This window comes from Leopardus geoffroyi, chromosome B4, assembly GCF_018350155.1.
Source record: "Leopardus geoffroyi isolate Oge1 chromosome B4, O.geoffroyi_Oge1_pat1.0, whole genome shotgun sequence".
Classification (NCBI taxonomy): domain Eukaryota; kingdom Metazoa; phylum Chordata; class Mammalia; order Carnivora; family Felidae; genus Leopardus; species Leopardus geoffroyi.
Window position 1 is genome coordinate 22,770,271 of NC_059341.1, and position 15,569 is coordinate 22,785,839.

Genomic DNA, 15,569 nt, shown 5'->3' on the forward strand with positions numbered 1-15,569 from the left:
TGTACCTTGTCACTCGAACTGCTTCCTAGTCAAAGAACAAACATAACTATTACCAAGTTAAATGGTTTGGGTTTTGAGGACGTTATAAGTAACGTGTAATGGGACATGAACTGGCTTTCAGAAAGCTCTCCTTCTCCGATTCATGATGAGTTCCTGATCAATTCATTGCAAGTGCGGTGCCTTCTGATGTAACCTGCTGACTCTCTCCTCTGTGGCTTTACCAAGGTTTGGCTAACAGAAAGCAAACCTGGGTCCAGAGTTTCCACCCTCGTTTACAAGAGGGGCTCTTACTACCTTTTCTTTTTAAGTTTCCGGTAGAAGTCAAGTAGAAATAAAGCATCTTTATCACTATGATTTTTTTCGAGTTCTCAGTGTCAAAAAATATTGTTGGTGTAGAAAGACATACGCTAGCTAACATTACACTGTGGGTAACAGTCGGTGAAAATACCACCAGGAGTATGCAATCGACAAGAACAGTCTCAGGAAACTGCTTCATATTCTTCTTGGCCTCCAAAATATTTAACTTGGTTTGATGTAAAGGGAAAATGAGTATTACCTGAGTTCCTGGTTGTCGGCGTCCGTAAGCTTCAAGTTTACAGATCTGGGATGCCTTTATCAGATCTAGTATGTTATAGGTCCACTCATTGTGTAAATTACGTGCTAACATTATATGAATCACGTGTTTGGGGGCGGGCTCCGGAAAGTCGTCATCTTACAGCTTTTAGGTATAAAATGTTCTGACATTTCAATCATGTCCTACAACAACTCAACAACTGCATTATGTTAAAATCCACAGGGTAGTGGCGCCTGGGTGGCTCAGTCGGTGAAGCGACCGACGTCGGCCCAGGTCATGATCTCGCGGTCCGTGGGTTCGAGCCTCGCGTCGGGCTCTGGGCTGACAGCTCGGGGCCTGGAGCCTGTTTCAGATTCTGTGTCTCCCTGTCTCTGCCCCTCGCCCACTCATGCTCTGTCTCTCTCTCTCTGTCAAAAATAAATAAACATTAAAAAATAAATAAATAAAAGGCGATACATGCAGAACACATAGCATGATACCTGGCCCTTGATTGGCAACGGACGGCAGTTATTGTTGATGCGTTCACAGACACAAGGATCAAGGACTTGGCCACCAACGCTAGGCACTTCGACAAATGAAGCATTTGGCGTAAGTCTGCCTCCTGTGCTCCGCTGCCTTGTAGGTGGAGTGTGCCGAGCGTAACTTGATCTTCTTGCCTTCAGGTCATCAGGATGAGCTTTTGTTTCCAGCTGGACGGCCACGAGCCCTGGCAGATCTGACGTTCTCTCCTCAAAAGGGCTCGTGCAATCACTTTATTATCTTTGGACATGATCTTCTCAGGAGCAGAGATCACTGCACAGGGGCCTGTGGTCCATGGTGCGTTTCCCCAACAACGTCACCTGGTTGCTTCTGCAATACCACCTTTTGAGTTTTTGGTTGAAGCAGTCTTTCTTCCTCCGCTCCCCCTCCAAGGAAAATTTCTTGGTCGCTCTCAAATGCTTTTGCATCTTCAGAGCCATGGAGAGGGGAAGAAGCTAGTTCAAATTGCAGAGGGGGGGCCCTCGGGAAGCGGTCTGGGGGACAGGCGTGGCCAGAACTGCTCTGGGAGCCCAGCGGATGTGTCTGCTTCTCTTCACGGGTCTTGCCCTGGGTGCTCAGCTCAGGGATGGACACCAACTCCTCCCGCCATCTGAGGAGTCTGGGCAGGGTGATTTGGGGTGCACCTTCTCCTGACCCTGAAAATGCAACCTCACAAAAGGACCAGCCTTTAGTAGCCATGATTCTAGGGCCCTGGCTTTTCTCCTGTGCAAATTTCTTTGTTTTGCTTGACTTTGGAAGGAGTTGCAGTCACGACGCCGAAAGAAAAGCAACCTCTGTAACGCTGCAACACTGTGAAAAGTTGTGTGTCATGCCAGAGAGGGCCACATGCCATCACCTCTGTGAAAGGCCTCTCCTCTGGACTCCCGCAGTCTGACTTCTCCTTCTCCGCAACCAGATGGAAGCCTTTGGAAGAGCGGGACGAGTGTCCGGTTATCAGTGATAAAGACAACAACCCTAACCTTTACTGAAGGTGCAACGTGTGTCTGGCTCTGTCTTAAGAATTTTCTGTATGTCGCATTTAATCTTCTCAACAGTCCTCTGAGGGAGGTTCCGTTATTATTCTCCAGGCACAGAGGAGAACCCGAGACGTGCCCATGCTTGTGCATCCAGCCCATGGCACCGACTTGACGGACGGTCGCACGAATCTGAGGAGCCCCTAGGGTTTATCTCAAAGAATATTTTTTTCAGACGCAACACTCTGTTGAGTGAAAAAAAATTTTTTTGCATCTTTCCAAGAATGCCTAAAAGCTTATTTTTAAAGCAGAATTGGCCTGCAGGTGCAGATCGTTGTAAATAGGTTTTTCGCTCGCATGAATGTTGGGCGGGGCGTTACCAGGTCCTGCCGCGGGGGACAGTTCCTGGCAGCCCATTGCAGGACGCCTGGCGTCCCTGGCCCGCACCCGCACGATGCCAGTTTTGCCTCATCACGGTGACAGCTACAGAGCTCTCCACAAATACCTGCACTTGTCTCTAACGAGCAGAACCGCTTTGGCTGAGACTCACTGGCATAGAATACTGAACACACACTTCGTTGTTGGAAAAAGTCAGGGCCAACCTGGACGGCATAAGGATCTGGCCTCGCGAGCCCTTCTCCACAAGACAGCGTTAGGGGCCAAACCCAGAGCTCGGGGCGCCTGAACGGCCTGCCATTTCTGGAACTTTTGCATGACACCTGTATCCATATCAGCATGTATGCGCTCTCCATTCATGCCTGCAAGAGCAAGTGATTAAGGACAAAAGAAAACGAAGCTCTAAGCATTTAGTTTAAGGAGGAAAGAGACAGGGGCACTTCTGTGGCTCGGTGGGTTAAGCATCTGACTCTGGATTTCTGCTCAGGTCATGATCTCCTGGTTTTTGAGTTTCAGCCCAGAGTCAGGCTGTGTACTGACAGTGCAGAGCCTGCTTGGGATTCTCTCTCTCTCCCCCCCCCCCTCCTCCCCCAATCGTGCACTATCTCTCAAAATAAACATTTAAAAAAAAAAAAAAAAAGGAAAGGGACAGGAAATCTTGAGCAGATGGGTGGGAACAGACTTCTCTCTTCTAACTGTTGAAGCTCTGGGATTAGCAAGGTGCTGAATCATTTAGAACGAGGGCTCTCACCTGCCACGGTCTCCTCTCTGACTAGGGACAGGATGGGGAAAACAGGGATGGCCACCCTGGTGACGGAAGAACCCAAGGAAGCCGGATCTGGCATTTGGAATAAATGGGGACTCGTGGCCCAGATTCTCAAACTTGGCTGCACCTGTGAGCACATGGGAACCCTTAAAGATGCAGAGGCCTGGGTCACACCCTCAGAGATTCTAAACGAGGGGGACAGAGGCTCCGCCCGTGCAGCAGATTGTCAGACCTTTCCGGGCGATTCTAATGGGAAGCCAGGGCTGGGAACCACAGTCTCGCACTAGGACAGCAGGGGCCCGGGAGTAATGAGAGGATGGGGTGTCTTTTTTTTTTTCTTCTTATGTTTATTTATTTATTTTGAGAGAGAGAGGGAGAGGGAGAGCATGCACAGGAGGAGCAGAGAGAGGGAGAGAGAGTCCCAAGCGGGCTGTCCGCTGTTGGTCACTAACCGTGAGCTCATGACCTGAGCCGAGATCAAGAGCTGGACGCTTAACCAGCCACCCAGGAGCCCTGAAGATGGTGTATCTTAAAAACAAAAGGTGACTATTACCCCATGAGAGCGGATTCAGACTTGAAAAATATTTTATTTTTTTGTCAAGTTTTCCAACCATTTTAAAAAACATAGTTGGAATGGAGGGACATTGTTTCTCCCTCCCAGCTGATAGTGTCGCCTCCCGGGGCATCTGAAGCTGTCCTTGTGTTTTGACTCTTCTGGTGCTGCCCCGGGGTCTCCCAACACTGGCTACATGTAGGGCTCATTGGGTTTGCAGGTAGCTAACAATTACAACACTCAAGTGCCTTTGGGGTTGGCGTAATTCAAGGATCTGACATCTGATGCCAAGAAAGTACAGGTGTACCCCCCCCCCCCGTAGTTTCTGGAGAAGCCGGGCGTCCTCACGATGGTTCCCAGTAGTCGGTTACAACGAGACGTTGCAGGTGCCCTTTTACGCTTGCTACAGAGGTTCCACTGGCTGGTGAATACCAAGTTGCGATGTGTTTCAAATGGTGCATCTAGGTCTCTGTGTGAAATACACGTGTGTAAAGCAAAAAAAGCAAAGTGCAGAAGCACTCCTTTTGTGGGGAGGGGCAGCAGGGAGGAGGGCAGCCCATGTAGATATGAAAACTATTTGGGCGATACGGGATCTGAGGATGGGGCAGAGAATCTAGAAGCCTATGGTGAGCAGAGGGGGACCAGGCGGGAGAAGCCTATCTCCGCCTTCACCCCTGTCCAGTGAGAAGGTCGGAGGGTGGTGGGTAGGCTCCCAGATTCGGGCTAGAAATGTTCGCAGAGCCTCTCCCCACCAAGAGCCCTCGGTCCATGCCTGATAGGTGACCCCAGGGCCTTTCCCCAGCTCCCAGAAGCGGGCCCTGCCTTGGGCATCACCCCCCACGAGGATCCCTCCACCAAGCCCACCAGCTTCCGCTCCCACTGCACCCTGAAATGGCTCCCTTGAGGGTCGGCCGTGCCTCCATGTTGCGACACCCAGTGCATCGTTTTCAGCCCCAGCTTTGGCTTTATTTAGAGGATTTACCTACACATATTCCGCATGAAACAAATGAGATTGAGTCCCCTCTTCTGTTGATAAAGGGCGGTAGGGACCAACCCTGCGCCCCGGCCAGCCAGCATACCTCTGCAGGGCAGAAGGAACACAGATGATCACAAACACTGGTGAGCGACAGACCTGTGGTTCTGTCCAGGGAAGGCATGACACGCTTCTCTGCAGCCGACTTCCTCAGTCACGCTCTGAGCTAGCCCTAGAACTGGTTGCAGTGCAGCCCGTCAGGCTGATTAGACGTGAGATTCCAGACAGGTTAGAGGTACAAGATTCCTTAGACCTGGAAGGAAGGCAAGGCTCGTCTTCGACGTGCTCGGTCTCCTTCCTCGGGTATCGTTCCCCACCTGATTTCGTGCTCGTTGGCCCACACGCGCCAGTGCCGGAGTCTGGGGCCTCAGCGCCTCTCGCCTCCACATTCCTGGTCTCCTCCAAGGCAGAAAGGGCCTCCCAGGCATGGTCTCTGCTCAGAGGGCCCTGTCTACCTCCTGTACCTAGAGAAGTGGTTTTTGCCCCGACGTCTACAGTAAACCAGGCCAAGAGGGCATATTTTACTCACAAGAGAGAGTTCACTCGCCTGGAAATGGAGTCAGGGAAAGAAACTTTCAGGAATAAATAGATCATGGCACAGCGATTGCAATCTGATGCTCTTTGTTTCCACAGAGGAACAGAATCACACAGTGGAAGGGCTTTGTCAGGTCCGACACACGTTCCACATCCTGGAAAAAGAACGTTCTTTCACCTTGGGGGGGCGGGGGGACTCCAGAGGAAGAGGCCACGCCCTCCTTTGCCCTTCTGCCACTTCTAACATTCCTTAAAGGAGACACTCCAGGGTGAAGCAAGGCCTTCCCGCCCCACAGGGTCTGGCTGCTACCGTCCTCCATGTCAGCTCCAACCCCATCCCCTTCACTCCCCTGTTCCTGCTTCCCTGCTGTCCTCTCTGCTGCTCGGACAAGCCTGAGCCACTAGTTCTCCTCTGCCCGGAATATTCTCTCCAGGAAGCCTGGATCAGGAACCCTGCTATGAATGCCCTCTCCTTAGCGTTTATGGGAGTCAGAGGTATACCGTGGCTGAGCCGTCAGTGAAAACCAGTAAGTACAAGAATTAGAGTCTGTACATATACACAGAAGGGCCCAGAGCAGGACCTGCCAAAATCCACGAAGGACCATGTTCTTCTGTGGAGACACAGGCTGGTGGAGAGCGCAAGCCAGGCTCATGCTGTTCCTTCCATTCCGGTCGCCCAGAGCTAGGACGTAGTCTTAGGAATTTTCTGTTCACTTGCTGCCACCTGGTGGTCCTTTCTGGAACTTCCTCTCAGAGACCGAAGCGCTCTGCTTCTCCCCGAATCTCTCAACTTCATGTGTTTTGGCCACCGTTCTACCAATGCACAACCCACCAGCAGTATGCAGCTGTGGCCCTGGATGACAGTGGCCCTTGTGGCCACCTCAGGGTCTCTCTTTCCGAACCGCTCACTACCTCTCATTACTCCTACTGTGGGGGAGAGTGATGATAAACTGAGGAAGGAGAAAATTAACATTCCCTTCCTTCCAAGTACTGTAGGGGCAGAGGAAGAGGGCCACATGTAAGCCAAGAGTCCAGCATCCAGGAGTGGCCTCCCAAGCATCAGAGGGCAGAACCCATGGACTGAAAGTTGGTGTCCCCCACAATTCAGATGTCGAAACCGGAACGCCCAAAGTGACGGAGGCAGGGCCCGTGGGAGATAATGGATGTTAGACGAGGTCACCAGGGTGAGGGCCCCAAAGGTACACCAAAACAGATTTACATTTCCACCTGTTCAAGTCAGCAGATCATTCCAGGGACCCTGAAATAAAACTCCAGAGTGTACGAGGGCCTGGCGGGCGTGAAGGCAAAGACAACCCGTGTGTATCAGTCACTCTCAGCTTGGCCACCTTTATTGTATCCCAAAGCCACATAGGGACGCTGGGGGAGGGGCGTGGAATCTCCATCTGTAACAAGGGTCACGTGCTACCAAAAATGGCGGAGAAATTCTGCCCTGACGGCTCTTGGAGGTGGTGCTGTCGCAGCTTCGCACGTCCAGGCCCTCAGCGTCAGCACTGTGTGGAAGCCACGACCACTCAGAGCCCTGGGCGTTCTTGGGTGGGATGTGCTCATGCCCCTGTTGTCTCCATCCACTTCCGGGTCACAGCGCAGGGCTCCTTCAGCCGGCGACCAAGACGCCTACCTCGGGGGTTCTCAACGAGAGGCCTTTTTGTCCCCAAGAGACACGCAGAGATGTCAGGAGACACTTTGGGTTCTCACAAGGGGGTAGTGGGGGTGCTTCTAGCATCTGGTAGGGGTCAGGGGCGCTCCTAAACACCCCACGACGCACATGGCACCCCCCCCCCAACAGCGAAGGCTGGCCCAGTCCCATGTCAGCAGTGCCGAGGCCGAGAAGCCCAGCTTCACCCCTGCGCTCACCTTGGTTGGGTATTTATGTCTGTCTCATGGCTGAGAGGCCCAAGAGGACGGGGTCTGGCCCACGGAAGGTGCCAGTGAGAGTGGGTCGTATCACATTTTGTACCCAATGCCGTTCCCTTTGAGGGAAACCCCTACGTGCGCAGGTTGACTGGGACTCGGGGTGGCAGAAGAAAGAAGAGGTGCCTGCCACTCCCCATGTGCGCCTGCCCTCCTTCCTCCCGCTCTCACCCCCTGCTCCCTCTTCCCCCCACCCCCTCACAGTTTAGCCCTTTTAGACTCTTGCCCTTTCCTGTTTGTTTTAACGTGAGTTCCCCTGTTCTGAAGGGGTTTGAAGGGAGCAAGCAGGCCGAGAAAATTCCTCCAGTGCCGCAGGGACGAGTCCTGTCCGGTTCAGCAGGGGAGCACCAGGCGAGGTGAACGCTGGGGCTTGAAAACCTCAGGGGCCTGGGGAGGCCCAGCACTTGCGACCCGAAGGCTGGCGGCTGAGGGAACAGGGGGCAGCTCTACCTGGAAGGTCCACCAGGTGGCGCTGCGCCCCTCTGCAGGGCTATAAGCGGCCGCCTGGGGACAAAAGCCAGGGTTGTTTTTTTGTTTTTTTTTCCGGATTTTTATTTAAACTTCAGTTACCATACCGTGCAATATTGGTTTCGGGAGTAGAATTCAGTGATTCATCACCTACATACAACGGCCGTTTCTCACCATAACAAGTACCCAAAGAGGGAGAGTCTTTGGAACCTCTGGTCTCCCTCACCTACCTGGGGTGTTCTGTGACCTGCCCTTCTGAGTCATGTGTGGCTGGGATTTGAAGGGCAGTTGACCTGAGACTATTCCCTTAGCAGCAGGGCAGAGGCTGAAGCCAGCGCTGAGCAGTGAGGGGATAGTTAGCCTCCTAGTTGGCCTGGAGACAGCTGCATTTGGGAGGGGCAAGGGTGGGGAGAGAGGAAGGAAACAGATGTGCCCAGGGAAGCCAGGGGTCATTGGAACCCCAGGAAAAGAGAGATGGAGATGTGTCCCGGACGCTGTCTCCATTCCAGGCAGCTTTTGAGGCCCGGTGCCAGTTCTGAGGCATCATCCTTTTTTCTTGAATGATCAAGGGGTTTTCGTTTCTGAATAGAACATGCTATATCCCAGCATGCTCTGAGGGCCCCTAGGAAGTCCTGCCCCAGGTGTGAGCTACACACGTGTGAGCTACATGCATGACTTCCAGAGACCGTGTTCCCTGGGAAGGGAGGGGTCATCTAGAAGAGAATCATCTCAGAGTGACCTGGGGGTCTTGAGATCCTGTAGGAACCCCAAGATCCAGAAGCTGTGCTCCATGGAGAGGGGCAGTAAGGAACACCTCCCAGGGGAGCTGTCATTTGAGCCGAGTCTTGACGGGTGAGCAGGAAGTAATGAAGCCAAGAAGTGGATAAAGTATCACATGCTACATGTGTGGCTGCAGGGCGCCAAGCCGCCTGCCATCTTGGGAGGACTAGTATGTAGAAGTATGGAGAGCAGCCAGTGGGGTGCAAGGGGAGACTGGCTCCTGGAATCTGTGCTGGGGGGGGGGTTGTCTCATGATTAGTCCATCTCAACCAGCCCCTCATTACTCTGGCTCCTTGCCCTTGAGGAGGCCTTAAATCACCCTGCGGCTTTTAGAGTGTGGCCTCCCTCACGCTGACAGGCCCCAAGGGCACAAAACCTGCCAAGTCTCCCATTCTATTGTGTACCTCATTATTGGGCAATTGTGTGAGGTCCCCTGGGGGGAAAACTCAACAGCTGTCCTCAGGGACCTCAGAATCTGGCAGGAAAGGCAGGACAAGAAATAGACACAAACCACTGAGGTGTGGGTACAGTGCTGAGGACGGGTGGGAGCACCGAGCCGTGTGGCCCTCACGGCCTTACTGGGCAGGGCAAGGAAAGTCCACTCAGAGAAACAACTCAAGGAAAAACTGTATTTGGCTGGGCCAGTGCCTCAGGGAGGAAGCAGAGGCGATGCCATAAAATTAGTGGAACCAAAACAAGAAAAGTCTTGCATTCTAAGCCACAAAAGTAGTAATTTGCTTCGTAGGCAAAAGGAAAGTGTGAGTGGATTTTGAACAAGAAAGTGATGCAATTTGCATCTTGGAAAGCCTTCCGGAAGTGGGGTGGAGATTGACGGGAGGAGGGTAGGGGCTCAGCATCGAGAGGGCTCACAAGTGTGCCCCGAGACTGGACAGCAGCTAAGGGGACAGATCGCAGAGATTAATAGGAAGAAGGACTCCATCAGTGCCTAATCGGATGTGTGGGGACCATGGGTGGCTCCGAGTCTCACCTCCCCTACCCCTTCGTTCTACCTCTGCCTTCTGCAAAATTAAAATATCCTGCTTGCCCATGGATGATATTCGGAAGAGGATAATCTCTGAATTCCATCGATATTATGCACCAAGCACCGGTCCCTCATTCTGTTGCCATAGCAATACCAGAGGCTTCTGGCAAGATGGTGGCCCTGAGAAAAAAACTGACAATATTAAAAATCAAAACAAAGCCACAACAAGCAAAATCTTTGTTTTTAAACTGTACACTAAGGTTTTGAAAAATGAACTCAATTATTACCTTCTCAAGTCCTGTCACACCAAAGCCTATAGGAGGACAGACAGGAAATGCCTTGACACTTTCCCAGCTATCTCAAGGAACCGCCCTTCTGGGGGTAACCACCCCATCTACCACCCCTGAGGTCTGGCTGCCCCCTTTCCGTCACGGCCAGAACTGTCCTGCCTCTCCTATTTCCAGAGAGAATGTCACCCCCCCTCCTGGGAAGCCCCACAAGGGCGACAGCCAGCCGGTTCTGGGAAGAAAAGTACAGAGCCTCAGGTACAGACCCATGTGGCCTGCAGCCCAGCTGGCCAGCAAGCTTAGGGGCACATGAGGGGGGCTGCAGGCCGACCTGGTGCACAGGCCGTCCCTCCTGCCTCTCGGTGACAGCCACGGAAGCATGGGAATAGCAACGGCTCCCTGCTAGGCCGTCTTCCTGCCACAGGACTGGGAAAGACCAGGCATTGCTTTGACTGAGGGACCGGATCAGCTCACCTCTCCCTCGACCTTTCCTTGTATCTTTCCCAGAGGGAAAAGGGCTGGAAAATGGCGCCTTAGGAGAAGTGACTATTATTCAGGTGGGGAGGAAGGAGGGAAGGGTGCTGAGGGTAACAGAGACGCTGGGGGTGTTGTGATGGGCAGCGTGGCCCTGAAGTCAGGAAGAGTGGCAGCAATTCGGTGGTGGCTTCCAGAAGCTGAGAAGCACCAAAGGGAAAGAGGCCGAGTCAAAGAATCCAGGCAATGTCCTCAAAGCCGGAGGGTTGTGTCAATGGAAAGGAGTTGAGGAAACAGACTTGAGAGATGGTCCTAGAATGTGGCAATGGAACAACGGCCCTGGGCTCACTTCTAATCTCTGCAGATCTGGCATATTCTGTCTGTCTGGCTTGTTTCTAAGAAACTGTGCCCCAAGCAATTGTTTGGGTTTTAAAAAGGGATGGGACTTGGCGGTATCTTTTAGTTTGAAAACTTGCAACTAACTAAAGTGGTAACTAAAGGTGCAAGTAACTAAAATAATGTTTCAGTAATGTTTGTTTAAAAGTGTTTAAACAATTGAAAGTTGTGTTCTGTATGTCCTCTATATTTTCTTGACATACTTCATCCGGTAAATTTTCTCACTTTGGAAAATCCTAGGGGCGCCTGGGTGGCTCAGCTGGTTTAGTGTCTGACCCTTGATTTTGGCTCAGGTCGTGATCTCAGGGTCACAGGACTGAGCCCTGTGTTGGGCTCTACACTAAGTGTGGAGCCTGCTTAAGATTCTCTCAGTCTCTCTTTTCTGTCTCTGTCTTTCCCCCTCTGTCACTCTGCCCCCATCTCTGCCTCTCAAAAAAAAAAAAAAAAAAAGTAAATCCTGATACATCATAATCTAAAATTTTCAACTGACTAGATTTTATTCAGACACATAATACTGACCTAATGCTTTCATTTACTTTTGTATTCTTGGAAAATTATACAGGGATAGAAATGTCTACACTTTATAAGTTCTAAAATTCCGTTACTAAAACAACAACAACAACAACAACAACCCAGAACCACTGGGGTCAATTTGATAGATTCAAATACTGTCGCTAGATATTCGAGCACTCTGCAGGGGAATCTGACCTGGGTGGAACACCATTTGCCATTCTTAGCTGTATAATCTTAGACAAATCACGGAATGTCTCTGCCTCAGTTTCCTCATCTGTACCAGAGGGATGTAATACTTCTGTATCATCTAGGAGTAGGTTCAGCTGCACATAATGAGCCCCAAATAATATGGCTTAAACTAGAGAGAAGTCTATCCGTATTGCGTCCACGCTGCCCAGAGGTAGAGTCCACGGCTGGTGTGGCAGTCCACGGAGTCACGTGGGCAGCCTCCACCACGCCAGGCTCGCTTTCCTGGGTTACCTCATGGTGTAAGGGGCCTTCTAGAGCTCAGACTCTGACAGCGGAAAGAGGAAAGCTTGTAGAAGGGCCTGCCCCTCCCTTTAAACACACTTGCTGGAAGTCGCAAAAACCGCATTTTCTGGACAGGGGGTGAGAACTGAGTCATGTGGCCACGCCTGGCCGGGAGAGGGGCTGGGAAGCTAGTCTGTGCACACAGATAGCGGGAAATAAGCAAGTCTGCGCCCTGATCTGTTTCACCGGGCAACTGTGAGAATCATCGCGCAGATGAACAGAAAACATGCAGAACAGCGGTCGCCTGGTACCCAGGCTCTGCTCCCTTCGTGTGAGCTGCCAGCCTCACACCCGGGTGGTGGAGACGGGCCGTCTGGCGTCAAGGAAACGCACGTCGTCCAAAGGGCTCCCTCTTCAATTGTCCTTTTCTGTTCTTTCTTACCCCTGATAAGACTCTGGGATGGAACCGGAGAGAGAAGCCAAAGGGTTCTAGCTTCTTTATCCGGGACATCTAATTTCCCCCGGAGTCTGGTGGTGACTCTTCTGGGCTTCAAGCAGATACTGCAGTACCGACTGTGGCCCCGGGCAGGAGGGGGGAGCCGGCAGGGGGGCCCTGGATGTGCTCCAGAGCACAAGGTCCGTCTATAGGGGGTGGAACTACCCCGTCCCTGCTCTGCAGGAATGCAGGACTAGTGGGGCCTTCCAGTTTTAAAAAAAAAAAAATCAGGATTTTTAGGTGACATCTCCTTTTGTTCACCTTGGCAATTATTATGGCTTCAGGCGAGCAATCAGTCCGTTAAGACCACATGAGATGAAAATAATGAGGTAAGGGGCAGGCTGGAGAAAGCAATCGGCAGCTGCGGCTGGAGGGCATGCTCTTCAAATGTTGGGAGGGAAGGCTGCATGGGAGGAGGGCTCAGGGGCAGGGGGGCTGAGCAAGGTTGGCCTGCTGCCTGGTTCCTCAGTCTGCAGACCCTTCCCAGCGGGCTAAGGAACCCAAGGAAGTTGGAATGCTTAACGCTTAACCAACAATCTCAGGGCTTAAGTTTTGTTTGCATGATGTCTGCTCGGGTGGGCTGGAGGGATGAGAAGATTACTGTTTTCCAATATTAAAAATGTCATCTATCCTAGAAACACAATAGAGCATTCATTTAAAAAAAAAAAAAAGTCACATTTCTGTTTTTGTGTTTTGAGTCTTTGCGAAGCTACCGGGTTTGAGTTTTTATTCTGTTGCCCCCAGGTGAGAAATCTACACGCACAGGATTACTTCGCTGATTCCTTCTTTGGGGGTGAAGCCTTCCGTGTTTGAGTGATGTTTTCCTGGGGTGGGGACGGGAAATGCTGCTAACTGGTAATAATCAACCACAGGCCCCACTAGCGTCTTGAATCAAAGCCCTCGCTTCTCTCATTTTTCCACAGCAAGAGGGTCCTGTGGGGCTCTATTTCAGTTTCCAGATCAGGTCATCTTGGTAAAAGGAAAGAAAATAATTGGATATTTCCCCTAAGAATTTCTGAGAAGGAAGAATTTGGAATGTTAAAACATAAAAATGTCAACACAGCCTAAGGGAAACTTTAGTAGGTTTCTTCAAGTCTATCACGTTGGCCAAAATGAACAGAGATGATGAAGAACTTACAAATTTAAAGCTCTCTCTGGCTGCTTGAAAAATGAAATGAGGGAGACTGATTATTTGTGTCAACAATACTGTCTAAAAATGTCAAGTTCATTGCCCAGGTTAACAGCTTTTGATCTCTTGGAGTCTCAGATTAACCACTCAAAAGGGAAATATTAGGTCACATGGCTTCACAGTGGCTCTGGTTGGTTTTAGTTATTGATAGACTTGTTTTCTTTGATTCTTAAGGTAAGGGCTCCTCTAAGAAACCTCTCCAGAGGCTCCTGTGTCACTCTATGAGCTCCTAGGAATCTTACATTGACCTTCAAAGCCACAGACTAAGTGGGCATCAAAATGCCTGAGTCCTCTTGCCCACTAATCCTAGAAAGTGGGCTTCGGGTATTCTCAAAAATATAAAAATGTCACTTAGGTATACTGAACTGTACACACTTCAACAAACGCTTACCTTTTTGGCATGAAGATGATAATGATAAAATTATAAATCTATTATTCTGATGTTTTGAAACCTTTAATGTTTATTTTTGAGAGAGACAGAGAGAGAGAGTGAGAGCAGGGGAGGGGCAGAGAGAGAGGGAGACAGAATCTGAAGCAGGCTCCAGGCTCTGAGCTGTCAGCACAGAGCCCGACACGGGGCTTGAACTCACAAACCGCGAGATCAGACCTGAGCCGAAGTCAGACGCTCAACCGACTGAGCCACCCAGGACACCCCTATTCTGACTTGGATGAATCGAAACCACAAACATGCTTTATCATATGAAAAAAACAATCACCATAGGCAAGAGTCTGTAGAAATATCAGATTAAAGAATCAGACCTCAAGTTGCTGAGAGTAGATCTTAAAAGTTCTCATCACAAGAAAAAAAAATCATAACTGTGTGGTGATAGATGTTAACTGGACTTATTGTGATTATTTCACAGTATAAACAAATATCAAATCATCATGTTGTACATCTGAAGCTAATGCTATATGTCCATTATATTTCAAGAAGGGAGAGGAAAAGGAAGAAGAAAAAGAGGAGTAGAAAAAGAAAAGGGAGAGGATCAGACCTGAGAAAACTGAAGCTATGGCGATTATTGGATCCGAAATATAATAATAACAACAGCAAACGCATGCAACAGTATCTATGAGATGGACATTATTATTTCCTTCATTCCACATGCGAGGAAACTGAGGCGCAGAGAAGTTAAGTTACATGGCTTGTTCAAATTCATTCAGATTTGAAGCTAGGGAGCCTGGTCCAAAATTCATGCTAAAAGAAATGTGCTTAACATTTTATAGAAATAAAAGAAATCATGAAATGTGCTGCAAACAAAAAGAGCTCTCAGGTTGTTTTGGAAAAAAGACACAGCAAAACTTCTAAAAATGAGAGAAAAGTGAAATTAAAAACTCCGTGGACAGACGAATGCACAGGTTAGACATTGCCAAAAGTAAAATGATGAGCTGGCAAGTAGTCCCGCACAACCAACCTGGTTGCAACAAAGAGAGAAAGTGAGACATAAGATATGAGCAAGAATGGAAGGGACAGGGAAGATCGAGTGAGTTCACCCAACAGACATTTAATAGGAGCTCCTGGAGGACATAATAGAGCAAAGGGGAGAACAAATATTAAGAAAGGACTGAGAGGGGCGCCTGGGTGGCTCAGTCGGTTGAGCGTCCGACTTCGGCTCAGGTCATGATCTCACAGTTTGTGGGTTCGAGCCCCGCGTCGGGCTCTCTGTGCTGACGGCTTGGAGCCTGGAGCCTGCTTCGATTCTGTGTCTGCCTCTCGCCTGTTCACACTCTGTCTCTCTCTCTCAAAAATAAACATAAAAAATTTGAAAAAAAAAAGGACTGAGACACTTTCTTTTTTTTTTTTTTTTAATTTTTTTTTTTTAACGTTTATTTTTATTTTTGAGACAGAGAGAGACAGAGCATGAACGGGGGAGGGTCGGAGAGAGAGGGAGACACAGAATCCGAAACAGGCTCCAGGCTCTGAGCTGTCAGCACAGAGCCGGACGCGGGGCTCGAACCCACGGACTGCGAGATCATGACCTGAGCCGAAGCCGGACGCTCAACCGACTGAGCCACCCAGGCGCCCCAGGACTGAGACACTTTCTAGAATGGATGAAAGAGATCAATTCTGTTTCAGAAATCCAAATTCTAAGTAAGAAGATAAAAAGAAATCCAAACCTAGACACACTGTAGCGAAGTGTCAGAACACCAAACACAAAGGGACAATCTTAGTAAAAATAACAGATTACTTACACAGACCCAGACTGCCTGCTGATTCACAACAGAAATGCCAAG